The following is a 13292-nucleotide window of genomic DNA, read 5'->3' on the forward strand; positions in this document are numbered from 1 at the left end:
CATTTTATCCTCAATAGTTGAGTCCATATTAGGCTTTGATTATTGGAACTTACTATTTAAGACATTATGGCACTATTAATTGGCATTTTTCTGAGTCTGACTACCAGATATGATCCTTCAGGATAGGCACTGATTCTCATTTCTATTTGTATCTTCAGCACTGAACACAATGACTGGCATAGAGGAGGCACTTAAATGCTTGTGGATTGATTTCCATATTTATCTACTAAATTCCAGGTGCTATGGTGGGTTTCTATCATCTCTCTCACATGGCCAAACCTGGTAGAGCTCAATTGGCCTCTGATTTATCTGAGGCAGGCATGGCTGGGGATACAAAGACAAGATTCAAATAGTCTCTGACCTCAACACATTTACATTAAAACAAAAATCAGGGGCAGCTAGATGGCGCAGTGGATAAGCACCGACCCTGGATTCAGGAGTACCTGAGTTCAAATCTGGCCTCAGACACTTACTAGCTGTGTGACCCTGGGCAAGTCACTTAACCCCAATTGCCTCACAAAAAAAAAAAAAAGCAGCAGCAGCAGTTTCCATTCTACTGGGAGCATCCCTCTGCAATGGGACACACAAAGTAATTCCAAGAGGAAGACTTCATGAATTCATCTTGTTTCTGAGGGCATGAAAGGAAGCTACATCTGAAACAAAAAAGTCTAGAAATTTTATGTTTATGAAAATCTAAAACATCATTATGGATTATATACAAGAGCAAAATCAGTTCTCAATTGGAACAATGGTATATTGATCCAAGCAAAGGCCAAATTGATCTTGCAGAGTCCCCAGCCTACCTGGTGTTCCACTTGACAATTTTCAAAGAGCAGCCTCATAATCTGTAACCCTGGGTGTCTATTTTCTACAGGCATTAGTATGAAAAATTTTCCAAATCACTAATGTTTAGAAAAATACAAATGAAAGTCACACGCACGTGTACATGCTAAAGGAAAACAAGAAGTGTTGGAGTAGGTGCTGGCAAACAGGCACACTAATGCACTGCTTGGGGAGCTTGAGCGAGTGCAGTCATTCTGGCAAGCAATCTGAAACCATGCTGCAAATCACAAAGCTGTGCATGCTCTTTGACCCAGCATTAGCACTCCTAGTTCTATACTCCAAAAAAAATCCAAGAAAAAGAAAAAGGACTTAGAGGTACAGCCCTCTATTCACTGGGCCACCCAATTGCCTCCAAGAAATAGGGAAAGAACCTATAGAAACAACAATCTTTTACAACAGCTCTTTTTGTAGGACCAAAAACTTGGAAACTGAATAGTTGCCCATCAATTGGGAAATGGCTGATCAAATTATAGAGATAGAATGGAATCCTATTTGTACCCTAAGAAATGACATAATGGGCAACTCCAGAAAAACATGGGAAGACCTTTTTGTAATGATGCAGAGTGAAGAGAACAGAAGTACAAGAACTCCTAAGATCTTGTGAAGGAAAACAACTTTGAAAAATGCAAAGGCTCAGATCACTGCAGTGCTAGGATTCTAGAGGACTGACAGAGCATGCTGCCCCCTTATGGACACACTGATCAATACAAGGTGCAGAATAAGCCAGGCATTTTCCAGAAAGGGATAAAGGGGGAATTTGTGTGGTTTCACTATTCATGTTTGTTTGAAGGGAAAGGGGAAGGGGATGTAAGATGGGGAAATATAGGAAAAAGAAAAGAAGTCTTTTTCAAAGAAAAGAGAAAAAGATGAGAACAGAAGTCTGTTGAGAAGCACATTCACATCCCCTTTGAAAGCTACAGGTGGAAATTAGCATATTTTTAAAAGAAAAGTAAGCTATACTAGAGAGATCTAATTCCAATTCTCTTATTTGCCCATTTTATTGGTATTTAAGTTGTGAAAAAAAACTTAAAAAGAAACAAAACAATGAGGTGTCAGGGAGTGAGATAGCTATCAAGCTATCAGAGGCTAGGATCCAAAGAATATTCACTTAAGCACCTTTGTGCCAGCTAAGAAATGGAAACAAGGGAGATGCCAATCAATTGGAGAATAATGAATCACCTCTGGGTAGCATGAATGCTATAGGATATCACTTTACCCTAAGAAATGCTGAATATAAAAAAAATCAGAGAAGAATGAGAAGGCTTGGATAAAGTAATGTAGAGTGAAACAAGTGGGCCCAAGAAAAAAAATACACTTACTCTGACAGTTAGAGAGACAGCTTGTTCTAATGCCTAGAGAGGCAGCTTGGAAGCCAACAAAACCCAGATTGAAGTCTGATCTTACAACCCCCAGGGTCTGTGTGACCCTAAGCAAGTCATAGCCTCTTCATGCTGGAGTAACTCTCAGACTGTAATTTGCAGAAAGATTGCTGATCTTCATTAGCAGAAAGATTGTCCTTAACTGGAAGGTCCCCATACAAATAAAATCACAGCTCTCCCTGTATCCATGGTTCCTACTTGCACAATGTTAAGAATCACAACAACAGTGATGGTGATGGATTATTATTGTGATATAAGAAATGACAAGCAGGATGACTTCAGAAAGGCCTGGAAAGACATGTATGAAATTGTGTATTGTCTAGTGAGCAGAATCAAGAGAACATTGTACACAGAGACAGCAATATTGTTTGATGAACTGTGAATGACTTCATTATTCCCAATAGTAAAATGATCCAAGGCAAATCTCAAAGGAATATTGATGAAATATACTATCCACTTTCAAAGAAAGAACTGATATTGATGGAACAGACTGAACCATGCTATTTTTCACTTTATTTCTTTTTATAAATCAAGTTTGCTAGTACAAAATGACAAATATGGTAATGTTTTACATAATCATACATGTATAACCCATATTTGATTGTTTGGTACCTCATGAAGGGAGGAAAGGGAGGGAAAGAGGGATAAAAATTGGGACCCAAAGCTATAAATAAAAAAGTTTATTATTAAAATAAAAAAAAGAATCACAACAGAAAAGGGGGATGGAGCACAGAGGGAATTGAACCTTATGTAATTATGATGACCAAGCTTGGTGTCAGAGAACAGATGATAAAATAGAACTCTCTCTTCTTGTTTTAGACAATTGACCTCCATGGTTGGGAAGCATTGCATATATTGTCAGACTCATGAATTTTGGTTGCTTTTCTGAACTGCTTTCCCCCATCCTGTTTGTTCTTGTTCTTATGGCTGGATGCTTTATTGGGTAAAGGAGAAAGGAAAGATTCAGAAACCAAAGAGGGGCAGCTAGGTGGTGCAGTGGATAGAGCAGCGGCCCTGAATTCAGGAGTACCTGAGTTCAAATCCGGCCTCAAACACTTGACACTTACTAGCTGTGTGACCCTGGGCAAGTCACTTAACCCCCATCGCCCTGCAAAAAACCCAAAAAAACCAAACAAACAAACAAACAAACAAAAAAAGCCCAAACAAAATTACATGAAAAGTTATACAGAGATGCTATTGGGGGCAGCTAGGTGACACAGTGGAAAAGCACCGGCTCTGGATTCAGGAGTACCTGAGTTCAAATCCGGCCTCAGACACTTGACACTTAACTAGCTGTGTGGCCCTGGGCAAGTCACTTAACTCCCACTGCCCCACAAAAAAACCAAAAACCAAACCAAACAAACAGAAACCAAAGAGATGGAAAAACTAAATATATTAATTGTGAAAAAAATGAAAGGAAGAACAACTATTTTCCCTTCCTTTAAATTTATGCTTTTATCATGAGGTTCAACTTGCAACTTTGAAATCTTCACCTGGGTTGGGGGGGGGAGGGAGGTGAGAGAGGAGCTTCTCAGCATGCGGTGCAGATCCAACCCCAGGCAGGCTGCACCTCCAGAGCCTCAAAATCTTCAGCATCAGTGGTGTCTTCTGAATCTCAGCTCACAGACCAGTGAAGGGCTCCAGCAGTTGCCTGGGGGGGATAGTGGGGGTTTCTGTGGGAGCAGAGGCAGAGCACATTGCCCAGGAAGCAAACTTGAGTGGCAGAGGCCCAGTGGGGGAGGGGCACAGACACTGAAAACTTTCAACCATAGAGAATCAGATTTTAATCAGATTTCTGTTTCTGTAGTAAAGAGCAAGCAGGCCCCTGGTTACTTACAGGTCAGATGGGCTGAGAATGAGTCTCTCCTTAAATTGTATCACCTGGGACCCCCTGAAGCTTGGGACAGTGTATCCTGGAAGCAGTGACCCACTTTAAGGAGGAGTTAAAAGCCAAGAAATAGGCAGCCAAGATGAATAGGCAGAGAAAGCAGCAGACTATCAAAAGTTTCTTTGGTGACAAGGTAGATCAAAATACACCCTCAGAAGAAGAGGATAACAACGTCAAAGCTCCAATATCCAAAGTTTCCAAGAAAAATATAAATTGGTCTCAGGCTATGGAAGTGCTCAAAAAGGACTGAGAAGTGAGAGGGATGCAGGTGGGTCATGAAAAAAAAGTCAACAGCTTGAAAAGCCAAATTGGCCAAATGGAAAAGAGGTACAAAAGCTCTCTGAAGAAAATCATTGCTTAAGAATTAGGATAGAGCAAATAGAAGTGAATGACTTTATGAGAAATCAAGACACAGTAAAGAAAATCCAAATGAATAAAAAATAGAGGGCAATATGAAATATCTCCTTGGAAAAACAGCTGACCTGGAAAATTGATCCAGGAGAGATCATTTGAAAATCACTGGACTACCTGAAAACCATGACCAAAAAAAAAGCCTAGACATCTTCTTCCAAGAAATTGTCATGGAAATTTGCACTGATATTCTACAAGCAGAAAGTAAAATAGAAATTGAAAATATCCACCGGGGCAGCTAGGTGGCGCAGTGGATAAAGCATTGGCCCTGGATTCAGGAGGACCTGAGTTCCAATTCGGCTTCAGACACTTGACACTTACCGGCTGTGTGACCCTGGGCAAGTCACTTAACCCTCATTGCCCTGAAAAATGATAAAATATAATAAAATATATTAATAATAATAAACCAATTAAAAAAAGAAAATATCCACCGATCACCTCCAGAAAGAGATCCCAAAAGGAAAACTTCCAGGAATATTATAGCCAAATTCCAGGGATCCCAGGTCAAGGAGAAAATATTTCAAGCAGCTAAAAATAAACAATTCATGTCCTGTGAAGATAACCCAAGAACGAGCAGCTTCTAAATTAAAAGACAGGAGGACATGGAATATGATATTCTAGAGGGCAAAAGAACTGGGACTACAGACAAGAATCACCTATCCAGCAAAACCGAGTGTAATCTTTCAGGGGGGAAAATGGGACTTCAATAAAAAAAGAAGACTTTCAGGTATCTGTGATGAAAACACTGAATGGAATAGAAAATTTGACTTTTGAACACAAGACCCTGGAGAAACATAAGAAGGTAAACAAGAAAAAGACATCTTGAGTGATATTAAAAGGTTAAACTGTGTTTATATTCTTACATGGGAAGATGATACTTCTAACTCATAAGAACTTTTTCAGTATTAGGGCAGCTGAAAGGAATAAACTTCACAGGTGTGAATTGAATATAAAGGGATGACATCTGTAAGGCAGGGAAGGAGTGGGGGAGTGAATCAGCCTTACTCTCATCAGAATTGCCTCAAAGAGGGAATAAAATAAACACTCAAGTGGATATAGTAATATATCTTGCCCTGTGGGAAAGTGGGAGTGAAAGGAGATGGGGGGGGAGAGGTAAAGGAAGGAAGAACAGATTGGAGGAGGAGGCAGCAAAAAGTAAAACACTTTTGAGGAGGGATAGGGTGTAGGAAGATAGAAAATAAAATAAATATCAAGGGGAGGGAATAAGATGGGAGGTAATACAGTTAGCAATAGTAACTGTGAAAGAAATAATGAGCAGGATTCTATCAGAAAGACTTATGAAAAATGCAATCCATCTAAAGAAAAAGAACTGATGGTATCTGAATACAGACTGAAGCATATTTTTGTTAGTTTCTCTTTCTAAAGGTATTTTGTCTGTTTTCTTTCACAACCTGACTAATGTGGAGATGTTTTGCATTACTGCACATGTATAATGTATATCGAATTGCTTGCTTTCTTAGGGTAGGAAGGGAGGAAAGAAGAAAATTTGGAACACCAAGTTTTAAAAAAACAATGTGAAAAAAATTATTTTTACATGTAACTTGGGGAAAATTGTAAATAAATAAAAATAAAGAGGGCTCACAAAAAAGAAATTTTCACTGATTTTTAATATTTAAAGTTTAAACTTTTAAAATGAAAAAACAAAAATGTTAACCCAGTGATAATAGCATTGTCACATTTGGAAAGGCTCCATCTCTGAGAACCTGCTCAACAAGGAATGAATTATTTTGTTCACAGTAAATCAAAACCACATGATGCACTAGAGAAGAGTTTTATAATTTGTGTCCATGGAGTAAATACTAAAACAAAAGATATGAATCCTTGGACATGTAATTTTCTTAAGATGCATTTTTTATTGCTTTAATACCTTCCATGTATAAAGGCAAGGAACAGTACCAGATGATCTCAACATCCCTTAAAGTTCCAAGATCTGTGATTCTACTATGAATCTTAGTCTTAGGAGGTGAAGCTCCCTTCAAAAGATAGTTTATATAAGTTGTCCAGATGATCACCAGTGGGGGGCAGCTAGGTGGTGCAGTGGATAAAGCACTGACCCTGGATTCAGGAGGACCTGAGTTCTAATAAGGCCTCAAATGCTTGACACTTACTAGCTGTGTGACCCTGGGAAAGTCACTTAATCCTCATTGCCCTGAAAAAAAAACAACAACAACAAAACACCAAACAAACAAAAAACCCCCAGATGATCACCAGTGGAATCTGTTATAAGCCAAACTGTCTTAAAGACCCAATATAAAGGTCCTCATTGAGACTTTTCATTGGCATAGTCTGGGGAAATCAAGAGCCACCAGTACATTAGCAAAGATGAAAGAAGATGCATTATTTCCACATCAGAAGGGATATAAGAAAACAGACACAAGAATACACTGGAGCTCTATTGTAACTAGTCCAACCACTTTAGAAAACAATGCTTGAAAATTGACTAAAGTTCTCATCTTTTGACCTCTACTGTGAACTTACCTCAAAGAGATGAAATTTCCTATATTTAATATCTATAGTAGCACTTTTGGTGCTAACAGGAAAAGGGAGGCAGCACTAGGCACTAGAAAGAAGGATCTGGGTGGAATAAGAGAACCTGAGTTCAAATCTTAGTTCTGTCACTTGCTACCTGTATCACCTGATCAAAAACCTCTTGACTTCTCTAGGCCCCAGTTCCCTTATGTGTAACATGAGCAAGTTGGATTGGATGAGTTCTGAGTTGCCTTCCAACTCTTAAGCTGGGATCCTTTGAAGCTTAGCTTACTGAGCAAGGAATTTCTGAAAATTGGTGGCATAAGAATTGAATCTAGCAGTATTGTATCATAAGAAACAAACAACGAAGAATGGCAAGAAAGTTTATTGAAGGTGCCCAAATTGATGTTAGCCAATTGACTTGGTGTATGTAAAGGACAGGCAATGTAGGAAACTTTCATGCTGTCTATAATAGAACTTTAAAGATGTACAAGCACATATGTTATATCAAGGCATCAGCTCTCAAATCACTTGTATTCTCAACTCATCTGTATTGAACATGGATGCAAGTTCTCCTTCTCTAGTGCTGGGAAAGGAATTCTTTTTTAAAAAGTATTTTGTTATTTTCCAGTTACATGTAAGGACAGGTTTTTAACATTTGTTTTCATAGGATTTTTAGTTCCAAATTTTTCTCTCACCCTCCCTTCCCTCCCCTTCCCTTCCCCAAGACAGAAAGCAATCTGATATAGGTTATATATGTACAATCACATTAAACACGTTTCTGCATTAGTCATATTGTGAAAGAAGAATCAGAGCAACAAGGGAAAAAACCTTCAAAAAAGCACGGAAAAAAACATCCCAAAAGTAGAAACAGTAGGGTTCTATCTGCATTCAGAATCCACTGTTCTTTTTTCTGGGATGTGTGAGAAACATTTTCTATCATGAGTTCTTTGAAATTGTTTTGGATCATTGCACTGCTGAGAAGAGTAAGTATATCACAGTTAATCATCACATGATCGTTGGTGTTACTGTTGTACAAAGTTCTCCTGGGTCTGCCTCCGCTCACTCAGCATCAGACTCATGTAAGTCCTTCAAGTTTCTCTGAATCTTCTGCTCATCATTTCATACAGCACAATAGTATTCCATTGTATTCATATACCACAACTTGTTTAGCTATTCCCCAATTGATGAGTATTCCCTCAGTTTCCAATTCTTTGCCACCACAAACAAGCTGCTATAAATATTTTTGTACATGTGGGTCCTTTTCCCTCCTCTATGATCTCTTTGGGATACAGACCTAGTAGTGGTATTCCTGGGTCAAAGGGTATGAACAGTCCCATAGCCCTTTGGGCATAGTTCCAAATTGCTCTCCAGAATGGTTGGATCAGTTCACAGTTCCACTAACAATGCATTGGTGTTCCAATTTTTCCACAGCTTCTCCAACATTTATTATTTTCCTTTTTTGTCATATTAGCCAATATGATAGGTGTTAGGTGGTACCTCCTAGTGGTTTTAATTTTAATTTTTCTAATCAATAGTGATTTAGAGTATTTTTTTTAACATGGCAATAGATAGCTTTGATTTCTTCATCTAAAAACTGCATGTTCATATCCTTTGACCATTTCTCAATTGGGGAATGACTTGCATTCTTATAAATTTGATTTAGTTCTGGGATAGTGGTTCTATTCAAAACAGCTGACAAGAACACTAAGCTGTTCTTTCCCCCAATACTGTTCATTTCCTTCTTGAGGCAGAAGCTTGTCTATGAAAATAAGGGAAGAAATGATCCAAAGAGTGACAGGAGAATTTCCTCCCTTTCTAGATTATATTTGGAATTAACTCTGACAGTCAGATCTCCTGCCTTTCTAGAGCAGTGGCAACAACTGGGGCTTTTCTAATCCTCCTTCCCATGCTTTTCCTTACACAAATTTCTCACTACTTTGGCCCATGCCATCTACCTTTCTTTCTTCTCTCTTCTTCCTTCACTAAGAATATTACAGAAAGTCTGTCCTCAGGACTCGACAGCGTCCCTCTGCCTCTATTCCTTCTTACCTTTTTCCCACTACTTCTAAGCCCATTTAGTTTTTTATTGCTTCTGACTTTCCTGATTCTTTCCTTGACTCCTTCCATGATTCTTTTGTTACATGTAATTTTTATTGCATCATGATTGGAGAAGGATTGTATTTACTATTTCTGCTTTCTACATTTGACTATGAGGTGTTAGTGCCCTAATACATGGGTCAATTTTTGAATATGTGCCATGTACTGCTGAGAAAAAAGGTATATTCCTTTCTATCTCCATTCAATTTTTCTCAGAGACATCTATCATGCCTAACTTTTCTAAAAGTCAATTCATCTCTTTAACTTCTTTGTTATTTATTTTGGTTACGATTTATCTAATTCTGAGAGGGGAATGTTCAGATCCCCACAGTATAGTTTTGCTGTCTATTTCCTTTTCTAACTCATATAACTTCTCCTCTAAGAATGTGAATGCTATACACTTGGTGGTACCCTTTACCTTTTACTTCCTTAAGAACAAGCTAAAGTTTCTTTATACAAATGGATCTATATATTATTCCCTCCCTGAACCAAATCTAATGAGAGTAAGGTTGAAACAATGCTCACCCCTCCCTTCTTTCCCTCTATTGTAATAGGGTTTGTTTGTGCCTCTTCATATGATGTAATTAACCCAATTCCACCTCCCCACCTCTCTCCTCCCCTATTCTCCCTTTATTCTGCCCCTTAAGTTTCTTTATATCATCACATCAATATCAATCACTTAATAACAATACCTCAACAGAAATACAGAGCTCAAGAGTTAAAAGTATTATCCTCCTTCATTGGTATGTAAACAGTTTAACTTTATTGAAAAACCTTTTTTCCCTGTTTCCCTCTTTATACTTCTCTTGAGTCTTGTATTTGAAGATCAAATTTTCTGTTTAGTTCTCGGGCTCTTTTCTTCAGGAAATATTGGAAGTCCCCCTATTCATTGATGTCCATCTTTTTCCTGAAAGATATTGATAATTTTTGCTGGATAATTGATTATTTGTTGTAATCCAAGCTGCTTTGCCTTGTAGTCATCTTGATATCTGTCTTGCACTGGACCCAGATGACTTGGAGGAGAGAGTGAGATTGGTGACCCTTGCACAGCCCTTCCCTCACTTAAATCCAATTCACTGCAAGTAATAACATCACACACAATGCCATGGTCCTCTTAGAGAACCAAGGACAAAACACCACCAGCACAGAATATCCAGGTAATAGATCTGGTATCAAACCTTATAAAACAGGGTTCTAGAAGAAGGAGACACCTCAGATGATGGGAAAGATCTGAGATTCCTTCACTAGAGGGCACCATGGACTCTTTAATAAAGTGTCATTGCCTCAGAGCTTCCACCTCGTCTCTTTTATTGCAGGTTGGACAATTTTAATCAACATGCTGGGATACATACAGTTGTCTGCTTTTATGGGCCATGAGAACAGCTAGCTACTCTTCAATGAGAAGTTCTGGTGTCTTGTCACTAAACCAAGGCTTCTAAAACATTTTCTACTGGTGATCTCCTTTCACCAGAGAAATTGTTCGTGTGTGTGTGTGTGTGTGTGTGTGTGTGTGTGTAGGGTACTATGACTTGAGCTGTATGGCTAGGTCTCCACAAGGAAAGTCTGACCTCCCATTCACCCCATTACCTAAGGGAGGTATTGTGCATGTGCATCTTTCAGGCACGTTGTTATTTAATTAGCCTGACCTTCACATTCCTGGAGACTTCTAATGAGTAGTTTTCCAGTGAATTTAGGATGGAGTATGGGATCAAAGACATGCAGAATGGAATATCCAAATAAGAAGGTATCCTAAGTATTGTGCTTAAAGTACATTGAGTGTTTTCTAGCCAAGCATGGGAAGTCATGCAACCTTTGACTAATCAACTTCCTGCACATGTGCCCCTATACCTGTGATTCCAGCTAGTATAGACAAAGAAGGCTTTCTGCAGGTACGTTTATATGTACTAAATATCAGGGAGGGTGGGGGGTGAGGGAATTTGATGGGAATCCTCATAAGGTCTGCCAGCCCTCCCAGACAATGACAACCTGCGTGTAAATCTCATTTAAATAAACTTATCTTTCACCCTGGAGATGCCAATGTCTTTCTTCAGCATTAAGTCGACATCACAGGGGTATAGGGGTGTTATATGCCCCAAGCCAATGCCCCATGGCCATAACCAACAATACATGTAGTGTGTATATGTATATATGTACAGATGTATATATGTATCATTAAACATATCCCAGTTACATGGTAAAATATTTTAATATTTAAAACAAATTTGAATTCAAATCCTCCCCCTTCCTCAACACTCCCCCCACTTGAGAAGGCAAGCGTTGAATGAAAATTATACAGATGAAGTCCCACAAAACATTTCCATATTTCCCATGTCCTGAACTGAGTCTTACCAATGGTCTTGAAACACATATCTTGGCAATCCACATCATTCGTGAATGATGGTTTGTGTACAAACCCATTGTCCAGCCTTACTTTTTTAACAGTTTTTTTTGTCAGGGGTGTGTGGACTTGGACATGGTGTTTGGTACCATTCAAATTACTAAGGTCTTTTCTGTAGCAATTTTTGTTCTTTAACATTTTGTTTTGTTTTATTTTTTTTTGTCTTTTGTTTTTTTTTTTGTTTTTTTGTTTTTTTGTTGGTTTTTGTTTTTTATTTTTGGGGTTTTTTTTTTTGTGGGGCAATGAAGGTTGAGTGACTTGCCTTGCCCAGGGTCACACAGCTAGTAAGTGTAAAGTGTCTGAGGCCTTATTTGAACTCATGTCCTCCTGAATCCAGGGCGTTGTTTTTTATCTACTTGTGCCACCAAGCTACCGTCTGCTTTTTACATTTTTGTTCTATACATTCTTCATGTTCACTCTGTACTTCTCTTGCCCAGTACACTTTTAGAGTCCCTTGACTCTAGGTGATTAAGAGATGACTTCCACTCCAGCATTTTCTTCAGGTATTCAACAACGTTCTTTTTTTCCCAAAAATGTAGGATCATTCTTTTTCTTCTTAAATTCCTGAAGAATTTTTGAAATTCTTTCATGTTCCTGTTTGTTTTCTGAGTGATTTGGCAATCTGTTCATCATTGCATCAACTCATCAATTTTCTAAGGACAGCTTGGACTTCAGCAGACAGCTCTTTATATTCTGAAAACTGGTCTTCGAACACAGCTTTATAGTGTTCTCGTTCATCATCTGACTGAATCACAGGGTACTTCTCTACATAATCTGGCATCACTATGGGCTTAGGAATGTTGTCCAGATGGGATGTGTCCACTAAGTAGTTCAGGCTTTCATTTTGTTGCTCTAAACTCTTTGATAAATTAACTTCTGAGGTCTCTTTGTCTCTCATCACTGCTGGGCATTTCATGTGGGTGGACCAGCGCGGGCGGCGGTGGCAGGGAGGGGTGGAGGAGCGCCAGTCCCGATCCCGGGGCCCCACTCCAGCATTTTCTTGGTTTGTGAATGGATGTTCCTAGGGAACTCTCTTCCAAAAGCAGGTCAGCACTTTCTCTGAAGCTGGGTTCTTAAGAGGGTTGCCTGGGGCCCACTGAGGTCACCCATACCCTTGGTGCTTTGTTGTTTGCTGCAGGCCCAGCCTAACTTGAAATGAATATTGGTCCTACTGTGATAAAATAATGGGATTTAGCAGATACTCAAAGGCCCAACTGGAGATTAATTTAAACTGATTGAATTAAGTGAGAGTGATTGACTGCTGATTACGCCTACTTCAAGTTAACTAGATTGTAAGCAAGCTGGCTAGCCCTTACGAAGGTATTGTCCTCAGAAGCTAAAACTCTTGAACTTAACTTGAGAACCACCTTCAAGTCCAGTGAACCAATGGATTTGAGTGACCCTAGCCAATCAGCTTGAAGCAGTGTATAAGGACCTCCTATGCTCTGGAACCTATAAAAAAAGCTTCCACACTCAGTTTGGGGGTCCCTGTTTGTGATAAAGCAGGCTAGTGGTGGAGGACTTGAGAAAGAACCCAAACAGGTAGAACTCTAGGCTAGATAGGCCTTTTCTTTAACTTTCTGAACTCCATGTGAATACCTGGTATGCTTTAATAAATGCTTAATGCCCAAAGATTGGTGCTAAAGCTTCTAATTAAAGGTGACCACCACAATTTAGATTTTAAACCTCACACTACAGAAAGAAAACAAACAAACAAAAACCAAGATAAATCAAAATCCTATCCCACCATTTCACCTTGGCCTTGGACATGATCAAAGAACCA

Source organism: Dromiciops gliroides, chromosome 2, assembly GCF_019393635.1.
Source record: "Dromiciops gliroides isolate mDroGli1 chromosome 2, mDroGli1.pri, whole genome shotgun sequence".
NCBI lineage: Eukaryota > Metazoa > Chordata > Mammalia > Microbiotheria > Microbiotheriidae > Dromiciops > Dromiciops gliroides.